The following is a 15,147-nucleotide window of genomic DNA, read 5'->3' as shown; positions in this document are numbered from 1 at the left end:
CACCTGGCTTAATATCTGCTTATGTAGTACGGTGTCAAACTTTTATTATCTCCTGTGAAGTGCCTTGCAATGTTACCCTGTGTTAAAGATGCTATACAAATGCAAGTTGTTGTGATGCTGGAGATTTCCCGAGTATAATTGACAAATTCTGTGGAACTGATGCCTGTGTAGATTCACATTTGACCCCTCAACTGGTCACCTCCTTGCCAACCAGCCTGAAAGTCTCCAGCTCAGATAAGACTTTGGGCAGAATTTTTCAGTCCTCCCTACAATGCGACAGGGAGCTCAAAAATCAGTTTCCTGCCAGCATAAAATGACAACGCGATTGTCTGCTCCCAGCCACCATGACAGCTCGGAATTCTCACCAGAGGCCAGCATGAAACCGATTTGCATCCTGCTGATGGGTGCAGATGAAGACCTGGCCGGAATCACCCTCTACGCCTGATTGTCCGTGATGCCAGTGGGAAATCATGCCGGTCCAGAACACATCTGGCGTGTAAAAGTCAGCACTTACCTTAAGATAGGGAGGAGAGGTGAGGTGGGTGTGCAGGCCTAGAGGGGAGCAGGGGAGGTTGGGGGTGGTATGGGAAAGAGAGGGATTCAGTAGCGGTCTTACAATGGGTGAGTTGGTGCGGAGCGGGAAAGTGGGAAGGGCTGTGTTGGGCTGTGGGCAGGGGTGGGGCTTGCGCAGATGTGAAGGGGCATGGGGTGTGTGCAGGTGTGAAAGGGCATGGGGGGTGTGCAGGTGTGAAAAGGCATGGGGTGTGTGCAGGTGTGAAAGGGCATGGGGTGTGTGCAGGTGTGAAAGAGCATGGGGTGTGGGCAGGTGTGAAGGGGCATGGGGGTGTGCAGGTGTGAATGGGAATGGTGGGTTGTGAAAAGGTGTTGGTGGGCATGGAGGGGCTACCGAGGGGAAGGGATTCAGAGGGAGGGGTCAGCAGAGTCATTGGAAGGTTCCTGATGGGAAAACTGAGGGTACCGGTGATAGGAGGGGATGGTGGTGGTCTAAGGGGCCAGTGAGAGCTAGTAGGGTGGGAGCGTGAGGGTGCAGCGATGTTGTGTGAAGGGGCGCTGAGTGTTGGTGTGGATGCAGAAAGTGGCTCAGATTCGGGAGGGTCAGACGTATGAAGGTGGGCATGTCTATCGTTATGGGGGTGGGATTTTCGGGAAGGAAGGGGACCTCTACGTTTACCGGGATAGAAGCTGATGGGGAAGGGTTGAAGGGTGATGGTGGGGAGGTCGAAAGTGATTCTGGGTATGGGCCAGTGTTATGGGGGAAAAGGTGTGGGTGATGGGGGGGAGGGGAAAAGGTGTTGGAGTGAACCTCAAATGTTACTCTGCTGCTATGGCTGGTCGCAACTATGCCGAGCTATGGATGAAGATCTCAAGATGCTGCATGGGAGCTGGGCCATTGGAGGCAGATGAAGATGCAGGTCAGCTCACCTGGACAACTGAAGGGAAACATTAGCAGGTAGTATTTACAATGCTAGGGCCTTGGGTCAAATGAGAGTGTGAAGGGAAAAGACTCAGCGTGTGTGGGAGATATCTTGCACATGGCTCACAAGGGCCCTGGCAAAGACCTTTGCCTCCCTGCACATGCCTGATTCCTGAAGACATCAGGTGGCCCTTGGAAGATGATGGTGGTGACGTGGGGCAGGGTATACACAATGGCTTAAGGGCTATCACAAATAAACAACATCAGACATGATTAATGTGCAAGTGAACTGTATTTACAAAAGTTTTATATGTGTAACAAACATATTGCACCTGTGCAATGACTTGTGATTTCAGAACTTAACTTTCCTTTCCCTACCACTTTTTCTAAATACTCAGCTGACGTCTGCAGCAGGGGTGGCTGCTGACCTCTTGGCCCTGTTGCCTTGGATAACCATGGTGGTCGTCCTCTGGGAACCCGAGGCCTGGAGGCCCAGGCTTTCTTTGGTTGTCCTGCTGTGGGGCAGCTGCTCCCTCTGTGCTCACAGAGGACAAAGCTGAAAGGGTCAAATGCAAAAGGTATTTGGAAGGGCCAGGCACCTGCTCCTCCTCCCTCCTCCCAAGGGCCCCTGCCTGACTCCTTGAGGGGAAGGGGCATCTGGAGGGAGGTTGAGCTGCCCCAAACCCCTCTCGCATAGCCACTGCAGAAGCTCGCCCATGGTTACAGTCATAGAGTCATAGAAAACTACAGCACAGAAAAAGGCCCTTTGGCCCATCGAGTCTGTGCCAGCCAAACAAGTATCTAACTATTCTAATCCCATTTTCCTGTACTAGGCCCATAGCCGTGTATGCCATGGCATCGCAAGTGCAGGTCTGTGCGCATCTCTAGCAGAATCTGCTGAACCAGGTTCTCCATGGAATCCGCCACCCTCCCCATGGGGACCATGGGGACCTCCTTGCGTGCACAGGTCGGCACCACTTCATCAGCCAGCAGATGGATGGACTCTTTCTCTTCTTTGCATGCCACTGATGAGGGCCTCCAACATTGCTGCCTGATTTTCCCCCATCTCTTGTTGCGTCTCCAGCATCTCTTGGATGGCTGATTCTAGAGGCCTGTCATCGGGTTCAAACTTTGTAGAGGCCTCTTCCCAGCACTCCTCCAAGTGCCAGTGAGCTTGGCTGACCCTGCCTCCCCCTTCTGTGTGGACATGTGCCTATGCAGTGACCCACCAGAATGTGAGACCCTTCCTAAACTAGAACTCATACCCACCAAGGAGCGTCGCTGGGCTGGTGGAGGGTGCAGGTGTCTGCTGTGATGCCTCTACAGGTGCACTTTTCTTATCAGCGATGTCCTTGCTCCTGTCCAGGTTTCTGTACTTGATGGACAGGGCTTCCTGAGTCTCAGGTCTTGCCCTCTTCCTGGTGGCACTTGTAAGTGAGAGAGGAGAGGAGACTGCATGAGCTGCCTCCAACATGGAAGCACGTTTGACCCTTAGGTTTCTATGACAGGCATGGATCCTTACTGGAAGGAGGCTGCAAGCCAATTTCTCCATCTCCGATGGACCTGTCCCACAACACCCCTGCCAGCTGGGCTGCACATTCCTCAAAGTCAGTCAGCTCTTTGCCCTCTCCAGGATTATGCCATAACTTCTCCTGCGCAAAGAGGGAGGATGGGGTTGGGAGTAATTTGGTTTCATGTATCTTTCTCATGCTTCCAGTTTTACAAATAACTCACTAGTATGTGATTGGTGCACTGCAGGATGACCAAAAGGGTTCTGGGCCCGCGTCCTCTAGAGCGATGACTCCATGCAGATAGAAGGATAAGGCTCAGAAAGGCTTGTCATTTGCGGTGCTTGCTGGTGCCCTCAATGCCTAAGCCCCTTTCTCCCCACCTTGCCCTGCCCCCTTCTCTGACAGCATATGAGCTGTGTGTGTGGAAGGGTGGGGGACCCACATTGCCCTCTCCATCTGCAGAGGGGGGGATTGGTGTATCAGCGAAAAGGTTGGGTGGGGGCGGGATGGATTTCTGCATTTACCGGGCCTTAAGGGAGGGGTGCCCAATGTTAACAGCGGGATGCTGAAGGACACCCCCCCGCCCCCGCAACTTCTTCATGCCTGAGGCCTGAACCTGATTGTTTTGGGCTTCCCTCATACTCTGTAGCTACTCCAGCCTGCCTAAAAATTGAGGCACTTCTTCTTTCCTCGTTGGGCTGGGAACACATTGATTAAGAAAAATTTCCTCGACCCATTTCAGGGATTCTTCTTCCTCTTTGCCAATGTACATTGTTACTAACCCAATTTGTACCCGGATAATTCAAGTCCCACATTATTACTATGCAGTAGTCTTAGCACCTTTCTGCAATTTGCTGCAAATTTTCTCCTTTATCTCTTTACCACTAGTTGGCGACCTACAATATACATTCAGTAGTGTGATAGCTCCTCTTTAATTAACTCTTAGTTATGAAGCATTTTGGAATGTTTAAAAGATGTAAATGGTTCCATATAAATGCAAGTTCTTTATTTTTCCCACAGACCCCAAGCTGCAACATAGTGGGACCTGAACACTTGAGGCATTTTTAAAATCAGAAACAATTTCTATGACGGTGTGGAATTTCGGGAGATTGCTCCCTCTACAGCTCACATTGACCTATCAATGTCACGGATAAACTTTTAGAACAAGCCTTCCCCTGTGTGAGTTTACCTAACTTTTATCTTTGTGATTGCACAATGAGAATGCAATGTTAGTAAAACATGACTTGGCTTGCACACTCCTGTTGATCCATGATCCCACACAGTCTAGTTGTTGTTTACTGACTATGCAGACTGCAAGTGGGCGGGGCTTCTTAATGGGAAAATAAAGTGGGAAACTGAGCTCTTCAGTGTGTCCTTCCTTGTACAGCTGCTTCCGAGTGGTGAACGTTTTCAGCTGGTTTCCTCCACCAGCGGTTTGTTACTCCTCCTATCAGTTTAAAGCTTTCTTTTCCTGAGGTGGGGGGAGCTTTGTACTGTACCACTGTAAAGTGATTTATAATGCCACAAATGGACTTGGACAATTCTCAGGACGCTTCTAGCTTTATCACTAATACAAGGATAGCTGCAACAATGCTGGCAATTGCTTTGCAAACTGTAAGCGCCGTAGCAAGCTCCAGTATTTGCTCCTGGCAAGTGCCAATCCCTGTTGGGAATGTGGAATTTCTCCCTTCTTTTTTCCCCAAGAGAGGTTATTTTATTTAAAGAGTGCAAACTATATTGAAAGAACATCAGAGTATTAAAAAGTTATTGTACGCAAATTAATTTGAGTCCTTCTGGTAGGCTACCCTGCAGACCTACTTGTTCCCCAGTTAAGGGCATCCACTTGTGAACATGCATAGCACCATGTCTGTAACATTACTCACTGCTGTGAGCTGCTAATCACATGGTTGCATATTTTACAATTAACCAGTGAGGCATTTCAGTGTGAGCAGAGGGATCAGTCTGTATGATTTTGTGTCCCGTAATTGTGTGGACCATGTGTTGGGCCTGCAAAGTTCTTCATCCAAGAACACAAGATTGTAAAACTGACTGCCCAATGCTTTACTGGGATACTTCATGGGAGCAGCCAGATAGTTTTTTTATTCTGTTATGGGATGTGGGTGTCACTGGCAAGACAGCATTTGTTGCCCAACCTAACTGCACTTGAATTGAGTGGCTTGCTAGACCAATTCAGAGGGCAGTTAAGAGTCAACTACATTGCTGTGATCTGGAGTCACATGGAGGCCAGGCCAGGTAAGGATGGTAGATTTCTTTCCCTAAAGGGCATTAGCAAGCCAGGTGGGTTTTTACGACAATCGATGATAGTTTCATGGTCATGGTTACTGAGACGAGCTTTATATTCCAGATTCAGATTTATTAATTGAATTTAAATTCCACCAGAAGCAATGGTGGGAATCTGAACCATGTCCCCAGAGCATTAGCCTGAGCCCCTGGATTACTTGTCCAGTGATATTACCACTATACCATCTCCCCATTACCTTTCATAAAATCTTACCGCACAGAAGGTGGCCATTTGGTCCATCATGCCTGCGTTGGCTCTTTGAAAGAACTGTTAAATTTAGTCCCACTCCCCAGCTTTCTCCACATTACCCTGAAAATGAGTTCTCTTCAAAGCCATGTCTAATTGCCTTTTAAAGATTCCTATGGAATCTGCTCCCACCATCTTATCAGGTAGTACATTCTTTATCAAAACAATCCAGGGTGTGAAAAAGTTTGTCCCCATTTCCCCTATTGTTTTTTGCCAATTATTTTAAATCTATGACATTTGGTCACTGGTCCATATGCCAGAGGAAACAATTTCTCCCCAGTCATCCTATCAAAATGCCTTATCATTTTAAATATTTCTATTAGGTCTCCCCCAGCATTCTTTGCTCTAAGGAGAACAATCCCACCTTCTCCAATCTATCCACATAGCTGAAATCCCTCATTCCTGGTATCATTCTCATAAACCTCTTCTGTACACCTTCCAAGGTGTTGACATCCTTCCTAAAGTTTGGTGCCCAGAACTGTACATAATGCTCCTGTTGAGACTTCACCAAGGAAAAGTTCAATGTGACTTCCTCTTACTTTATTCAATGCCCTTATTTATAAAGCCAAATATCTCATACACTTTCATAGTTGCCTTATCAATTTGCCCTATCACTTCAGAGGTTTGTGAATATGCAACCCATGTTCCTCTGCACATGCACCCACTCCTAAATAGTATCATTTAGATTATAATAAAATCAAAATATTGCAGATGCTGAAATAGAAACTGAAAGTGCTAGAAAAGCTCAGCAGGTCTGGCAGCATCTGAGGAGAGAGAAACAGAGTTAATTTTTCGAGTAGAATATGAATCTTCTTTGGAACTGAGGAGAAGCAGAAATGTGATGGGTTTTATGATGTTATAAAAAAGGGAAGGGTTAGGTCAAGCAAAAGAAAAGGTCAGGGATAGGTTAGAGGGCAAGGGAGATTAAATGACAAAGACATCATGGAACAAAAGGCTAAGAGAATGGAAATGGCAGAAGTAAAGGGACAAAGCATTGGTCCAGAGTTGGCGTTAATAACCGAATAAAGGTCAGTGCTGTCTGAAAGTAAAATAGCAGAATGTATTAAAAGCAGAATAAAGGTCAGTGCTGTCTGAAAGCAAAACATGAGAACAAGATACAGGCTGGCAATGGGGAAAAAATACAAAATGGAGGACAGAGGAGCAGGAGAGCAAGGTGGTGAATTGAAATAGCAAGCAACCAGAAGGTCGGTGTCATGCTTGTTTACTGAAAAGAGGTGCTCTGCCAAGCAATAAACCAGAGATAAAAACAAAAATCTGCGGATGCTGGAAATCCAAAACACAAACAGAAACAGAAATACCTGGAAAAACTCAGCAGGTCTGGCAGCATCGGTGGAGAATAGCACAGTTGACATTTTGAGTCCTCATGACCCTTCAATAGAACTAAGTAAAAGTAGGAAAGGGGTGAAATGTAAGCTGGTTTAAGGGGGGCGGGGGGGTGGGGGGGTGGTCGTTGGGACAAGCAGCCAATGATAGGAGGAGGTAACCAAAAGGTGTCACAGACAAAAGAATAAAGAGGTGTTGAAGGTGGTGATATTATCTAAAGGAATGTGCTAATTAAGAGTGGAGAGCAGGACAAGCAAGGTACAGATAGCTCTAGTGGGGGTGGGGTGAAATAAGACTAAAAGGGCATAAAAGGTATAGATAAATGATGGGTGGAAATACATTTAAAAATAATGGAAATGGGGGGGAAAAGAAAAATCTATATAAATTATTGGAAAAAACAAAACGGAGGGGGAAGAAATGGAAAGGGGGTGGGGATGGCGGATAGAGTTCAAGATCCAAAATTGCTGAACTCAATATTCAGTCTGGAAGGCTGTAGAGTGCCTATTCGGAACATGAGGTGCTGTTCCTCCAGTTTGCATTGAGCTTCACTGGAACAATGCAGCAAGCCAAGGACAGACATGTGGGCAAGAGAGCAGGGTGGTGTTGAAATGGCAAGCGACAGGGAGGTCTGGGTAATGCTTGCGGACAGACCGAAGGAGTTCTGCAAACGGTCACCCTGTCTGCATTTGGTCTCTCCAATGTAGAGGAAACCACATTGGGAGCAATGAATGCATTAGACTAAGTTGAGGGAAGTGCAGGTGAAATGCTGCTTCACTTGAAAGGAGTGTTTGGGCCCTTGGACTGTGAGGAGAGAGGAAGTGAAGGGGCAGGTGTTGTATCTTCTGCTTTTGCATGGGGAGGTGCCGTGGGAGGGTCTTGAGGAGTAGGGGGTGATGGAGGAGTGGACCAGGGTGTCCCGGAGGGAACGATCCCTACGGAATGCCGCCAGAGGGGGTGAAGGGAAGATGTGTTTGGTGGTGGCATCATGCTGGAGTTGGCGGAAATGGCGGAGGATGATCCTTTGAATGCAGAGGCTGGTGGGGTGATAAGTGAGGACAAGGGGGACCCTATCATGTTTCTGGGAGGGAGGAGAAGGCGTGAGGGCAGATGCGCGGGAGATGGGCTGGACAAGGTTGAGGGCCCTGTCAATGACCGTGGGTGGAAAACCTCAGTTAAGGAAGAAGGAGGACATGTCAGAGGAACTGTTTTTGAAGGTAGCATCATCGGAACAGATGCGACGGAGGCGAAGGAACTGAGAGAATGGGATGGAGTCCTTACAGGAAGCGGGGTATGAGGAGCTGTAGTCGAGGTAGCTGCGGGAGTCGCTAGGCTTGTAATGGATATTGGTGGACAGTCTATCACCAGAAATTGAGACAGAGAGGTCAAGGAAGGGAAGGAAAGTGTCAGAGATGGACCATGTGAAAATGATGGAAGGGTGGAGATTGGAAGCAAAATTAATAAATTTTTCCAGGTCCCGACGAGAGCATGAAGCAGCACCAAAGTAATCATCGATGTACCGGAGAAAGAGTTGTGGGAGGGGGCCAGAGTAGGACTGGAACAAGGAATATTCCACATACCCCATAAAGAGACAGGCATAGCTGGGGCCCATGCGGGTACCCATAGCCACACCCAGAAACATTTTAGGGTCCCCCTTGTCCTCACTTATCACCCCACCAGCCTCTGCATTCAAAGGATCATCCTCCGCCATTTCCGCCAACTCCAGCATGATGACACCACCAAACACATCTTCCCTTTACCCCCCCTGCCAGCATTCCGTAGGGATCATTCCCTCCATGACACCCTGGTCCACTCCTCCATCACCCTACTCCTCAACCGCTTCCCAAAGCACTTCCCCATGCAAACGCAGAAGATGCAACACCTGCCCCTTCACTTCCTCTCTCCTCACTGTCCAAGGGCCCAAACACTCCTTTCAAGTGAAGCAGCATTTCACTTGCACTTCCCTCAACTTAGTCTACTGCATTCATTGCTCCCAATGCGGTTTTCTCTACACTGGAGAGACCAAACGCAGACTGGGTGACCGTTTGCAGAACACCTTCGGTCTGTCTGCAAGCATTACCCAGACCTCCCTGTCGCTTGCCATTCTAACACTCCACCCTGCACTCTTGCCCACATGTCTGTCCTTGGCTTGCTGCATTGTTCCAGTGAAGCTCTTCTGAATAGGCACTCTACAGCCTTCCGGACTGAATATTGAGTTCAACAATTTTAGATCTTGAACTCTCTCCTCCATCCCCACCCCCTTTCCGTTTCTTCCCCCTCTGTTTTGTTTTTTCCAATAATTTATATAGATTTTTCTTTTCCCATCTATTTCCATTATTTTTAAATGTATTTCCACCCATCATTTATCTATACCTTTTATGCCCTTTTAGTCTTATTTCACCCCACCCCCACTAGAGCTATCTGTACCTTGCTTGTCCTGCTCTCCACTCTTAACTAGCACATTCCTTTAGATAATATCACTACCTTCAACACCTCTTTGTTCTTTTGTCTGTGACATCTTTTGGTTATCTCCTCCTATCATTGGCTGCTTGTCCCAACAATCCCTCCCTTCCTCCCCTCCCCTTAAACCAACTTATATTTCACCCCTTTCCTATTTTTACTTAGTTCTGTTGAAAGGTCATGAGGACTTGAAATGTCAACTGTGCTCTTCTCCGCCGATGCTGCCAGACCTGCTGAGTTTTTCAGGTATTTCTGTTTCTGTTTTTGTTAAGCAATAAACCAGACCGCGTTTGGTCTCCCCAGTAAAGAAGAAACCACATTGTGAGAAGTGAAAACTGTAGACTAAGTTGTGAAAGTACAAGTAAATCACTGCCTCACCTGGAAGGAGTGTTTAGGAACCATTTAGATTATACCGCCTCTCTGAATTGTTTCTGCCAAGGTGCATCCCATCAAAATTATCTGCATTAAACTGCATCTGCTTGTGTCTTCCCAATTTACCAGTCTGTCTGTGTCCTCTTGAAATCTGCTACTATTCTCCTCACCATTCATTACTTTATGTTCCCGTTGTGGTTCAGCCATGGCTCGGTGTCAGTGTTAGCTCTGAATCAGAAGGCTGAGTGCTTAGGTGCCACCCCAAGGACACTAACACATAGGCTAGAATCGCTCCTCCCACCAGCAACATGATTTGTGATAGTTCGGGCAGAGGATACAGCGCAAGTGAAAAAATTGGTGCCCCGACAGCAGGAAATGATGATGGGAACTTGCAATTCTGACTGATGGCGGGAGAAGGACAGGTCATCCGTTTTGGATCTGAGAAAGGCCAATTGGAATATTTTCTTAATGATAGAACAAGAAACTGTGGAGGGGCAAAAGGACTTATGTCTCCATTGTACAAATCACTAAAAGATGGTGCACAGATACAGAAAGTATTCAAAAAGCCTTTACCTCCAGGAGATTGGAATTCAAAAATGGGGAAGTTATGCTTCAGATGTACAGAGCCTTGGTTAGACCCCATCTGGTGTACTCTGTTTAGTCCTGGCCAACAAACATCAGGAAAGCTATGTTAGCCTTGAAATGAGGGTGTATAATCCACCAAAAATGAAAGCAGGGACTAAAGGGTTAAATTAAGTGAAAGGTTGCATAAAGTGGCTTATATTTCTTTCAACTTAGAAGATTGAGAGGCGACCTAATCTACATGTGTAAACTAATAAAGATTTGATAGTGTAGATTCAGTGAGGCACAAATCAGCCACGATCTAATTGAATGTTGGAGCATGTTTGAAGGGCTGATTGACCTGTTCTTATCTTCCTGGTTGATATCCCGCTCTGAGATCCACCTGTAATCAGACGGAAAGAACCAGACTCTAGTTACAATACTTCAAAAGCAATTCCTCTTTTCAAAGAGTCAAAGCATTAATTGATATCTTTATTATATCTGAACCAAGACAGTGAGCAGAATTTTAGCTGTGGCTTGCCCTTCCCAATGGCGGAACACGAAGTGGGTGCCACTCCACTCTCTTGTTTTATGTTGGTTCCCATACAATTAAAAATATAATGCCACAGGTCTGCATGGGAGACACATGCGATCCCACATCGGGGGAAGCTTTTCATTGGTGAAACTTGCTGCCAGCTGACAATGCAGAAGGCTTGAATGGACAATAAAAGAGCCCCCTAGACATGTCAGGGAGGCCCAGTATCATGGGCACAATGTTCCTGCCAAACTCTATCGCCATTAATATAAGACATGAGAGCAGAAAGGTGGCATGGATGTATTTCCAATTGAAATTTCATTGTAAATATTTAACTCCCCATTCTTATTTACTTTACTCCGTGCATTCACATGCATGCATAATAGCCTTGATTTAGATTTTGTTACTTTCCCCCTCACCCGGACTCCACCTATTAACTTGCTATTCTCTATTCTAGTGCTATCTGTCTCTCCCAGTATTTTGTGCACCCTGGTATTCCTCTCTCATATTCTCTCCTGGTTCCCACACCTCTGCCGTTAGTTTAAAGCCCTCCCAACAGCCCTAGAAAAGCTCCCCGCAAGGAACTCAGCCCCAGCTCTGTTCAGGTGCAAACCGTCCAGCTTGTACAGGTGCCATCTTCCCCAGAGCCAGGCCCAGTGTCCCAGGAATCTAAAGCCCTCCTTCCTGCACCATCTTTCCAGCCATGCATTCATCTGCCTTATCCTCCTATGTCTGTACTCACTGGCATGTGGTAAACCAAGGATGTCAGGTGCTTCCCACTTCACTCTTCCATGCCTTTGACCCCACCCTCTGTCCTCCCTTGGATCCCTCATCCACTTCTCCATGCTCCTATTTGTAATACGATTTGCATTCCATGAATATTTATTATGTTAAAACCTTTTGCAATTACGTCCTAACTTCAAAATAAAGTCAGTGGCACACGAGAATGTTGTGGCCCCCAGCTCGCGTTTGTTTTCCTTGTTGAAATCTGTGGCTCATCAAGGCGAGCAGGAGATTGGCAATTTGCATGCTCCTGACCCCACTTCACACACCCTCCCCTCTACCATTGGCTTACCCTTGCTGGTAATAAGCCTCCAGACAAGTCACCACAAACACACCGCCGAGTTAATCTCTAAATTTGAACATGCCATCGGGAAAGCAAAATTTCTGTTCCTGCCTAATTCAATCACCCCACCCACTGTGTTTCCCGCTCTTGTGAGCCCCATAAACTACCCCCAGTGAATGATATTTTGACTGCAGAGAACCATGATGTAGCACAAGCCTGAAGTTTCCAACATGGGTGCAATGTTGATATGAATGGTCAGAGGCAAGCGTGAGATGTACTCAAACTGAATGTGTTGTTTGCACCCAGTGTTTCATTAGCAAAGTTCCTGGTTCCAATGCAAACAGTGCGGTGATGGTGGAGGTGGAATATTTATCAAAAGTGAAGTTAGGACAAATAAAGGAAAGTGTCAGAAGAGGGTGACAAAATTCTGGAAGCTTTTCAATAGGCTCGAAAAGCATCTCAACCTCTTGACAGCTTTTGACAAGTCAAAAGCAGAGATGATGAAGAAGTGACAGGCCAAAATGAAATGAAAGAAGTCACATGGTGCTGGTATGTGATGGTAGGGAAACAGCAGAGCAGCCCAGTGACAACCCATTGGTTAATGCTGAAGTGTAGGTACTACAAGTGATGCCGAGAGGAGGCTGGCCCTCTTGCCACAGGTCAGCATTGCAGCATACATGTGAAAGGCTGGCTGTTTTGGGCTGGATTTTCAGTATGATAAGATTCTGTTCACATTGGTGAGACTGCAGTGGGACTATACACAACAAGATTACATCCAGTGGAATTACATGCAAGATTGGTGAGACTTGACAATTATTTTGAGGGATTGACTAAGAAGGCATTAGGGAGGCAGCACATGATTAAAAACAGGCCAGCACGGTAGGCATATTTAAATAAGGGTGGTAAAGAAGAACACTTGCAACCAAAAACCCACTCAATTTACTTAAATTCTGTTTAAAATAATAAAATTGAGGGTAGACATACTTCCAAAAGACATCAGGCTGTGGGTAGTTCAGGTCAAGCTGGGTAGGGTGGGGTCAAGGGTCATTTGGAGTGCAGGATAGAGTGGCACACTAAGCTGTTACCTAGTCTGGAGCCAATGCAGCACCTAGCCAGATTGTACAGGTAAGTTTTTTTTAAAATTTCACTCAATTAAAATTGATGCATGGAACATTATAAAAATGTCCGGTTTTTGGACAAGTTCAGTTTTTGGACAGCTGGATTTAAGACACTGTACCTGTATTTGACACAGAGATGAATTTTCAAACACATATCCAGGCCATCACTAAGACCGCCTACTTTCATTCTGAAACATTGCCCAACTCTACCCGGCCTTGGCACAACTGTTGCTGAAATTTTCATCCATGAATGTTACTTCTAGTCTTGACTATTCCAATGCTCTCCTGGCTGGCCTCCAACCATAAACTTGAGATCATCCCAAACTCTGCTGCCCATGTCCTAACTGGTATCAAATCCCGTTGCCCATCATCCACGCGCTCACTGATCTACATTGGTTCCAAGCAAGGTTTTGATTTTAAAATTCTCATCCTTGTTTTCAAATCCCTCTGTGACCTCGCCCCTCCCTATCTGTGTAGTCTCCTCCAATCCTACAACCCTCCGAACCATGCACATGAGCAGCCTCAATAACAGCAACAAGATGGGTGCAGGTTTCAGCAGTAGATGTGAAGGCGTGGAGTTGGGCAATGTTACAGAAGTGGATGTTTGCAGTTTTGGTAATGGAGTGAATATGGTGTCGAAAGCACAGCTCAACATCAAATAGGACGCCAAGTTTTTGAGCAGTCTGGTTCAGCCTCAGTTTGTTGTCAAGGAGAGGGATAGAGTTGGTGACTAGGGAGCAGAGTTTGTAGCAGAGACTGAAGCCGATGACTTCAGTCCAGAAGCACCATCTCAGATATTTGGCAGAATGTGTGTTGTGTTTGCCAGCCAGTGTTCTACAATATAATGCTTTAATTTCTCACAATAATAAATTATCTTGTTCACATTCAACATGGGAAATAAATGATTTCCTTTCATTACAAAACACTCTGATCTGAAATTTGGCAATCCAACAAAATATTTATGGATTTCCTGAGTACACTTGTTTGCGTTTTGTTCCTTTTAAACTTATTTTAATATTAGAAAGAGCTTATATTCCTGTATCACCTTTCATGACCTCGGGGCGTCTCAAAGCGCTTCACAGCTAATGAAGTACCTTTGAAGTGTAATCACTGGGAAAATTCCACAGCTGGTCATACACAGCTGGTCATGCACAGCTGGGGAGAGCTGTGTGTTGCCAGTGTACATGTGAAACTTGAAGCTGTGTTTTCAGATGATGTTGCTGATGTTGCCAGATGAGAAATGGTGTGGTTGAGGATGGGTGGGGAACAAGGGCAGATTGCTTAGATTCTACAGAGGATACAGTGCGGGAATGGGATGAGCTGCCATGCAGGTGATTCTCTGGCTATGACTGGATGGAACCAAGTGAGTGCAGGCCAACTTTGCTGCACATTGGAGGAAAGGCATTGCAGGAGGGGGTGGGGACTGTGGTTAAGTCCATCAAAGGCTTCAGATGACGAAGATGAGAAGGTATAGTTTACCATGGTCGCTGTCATAGAATGTTGCTGACTTTGAAAAGATCTGTTAATATGGCAAGGATAGAGAGGGATGATAACAGCAGATTTGAAGGAGAGGGGAACAATACCTGTGGAATGAGAGTCATTATCAATAACAGCTAACAAATGGGGACTCCAGTAGCTAATATTTTTTACAGTAAACAGAATTCATGACTGAAACTGCAGCAACATGCCCTGTTAAAAGCATGGTCATTTCTCCAGCAAAATACAATGGGTGGAGGCTGGATACCCCAAAACAAATTCTGTATGTATAATGAATCCTAGTCACTTACATCAGTGCAGCCTCCAAATGCGTTTGATGGGGAAATTACTCAATCATCTCTATTCTGGCTTGAAATAGTGGCAGCATTGTACACAGCCAACAATGTATATGTATATGTTGCGTGTATGGACTAAGTCTGCATGCGTGTTATGAATATATGTTTGCATGTATACAAGAGTAAGTCTTAACTGCAACTTTGGACTGGGGTTTGCATGTTGAATTGGAGGAAAAGAATGTGTTCTAATATCGAACGCCACAGTGACACACTCTTGCCTGACCTGTCAAGCTAGTTTGCTGAGGAGCTCTGAAAGAGAACAATAGAAACATCTGCCCCCTTGCTTTCTGCTCATTCACACCCTCTTCATGCGTCAAGGCATTTAGACAAGGCCATTTTGTATAGCGAATGTGCATTAGGCCTAATAT

This window comes from Carcharodon carcharias, chromosome 2, assembly GCF_017639515.1.
Source record: "Carcharodon carcharias isolate sCarCar2 chromosome 2, sCarCar2.pri, whole genome shotgun sequence".
NCBI lineage: Eukaryota > Metazoa > Chordata > Chondrichthyes > Lamniformes > Lamnidae > Carcharodon > Carcharodon carcharias.
Note: the sequence above shows the minus strand (reverse complement) of the source record.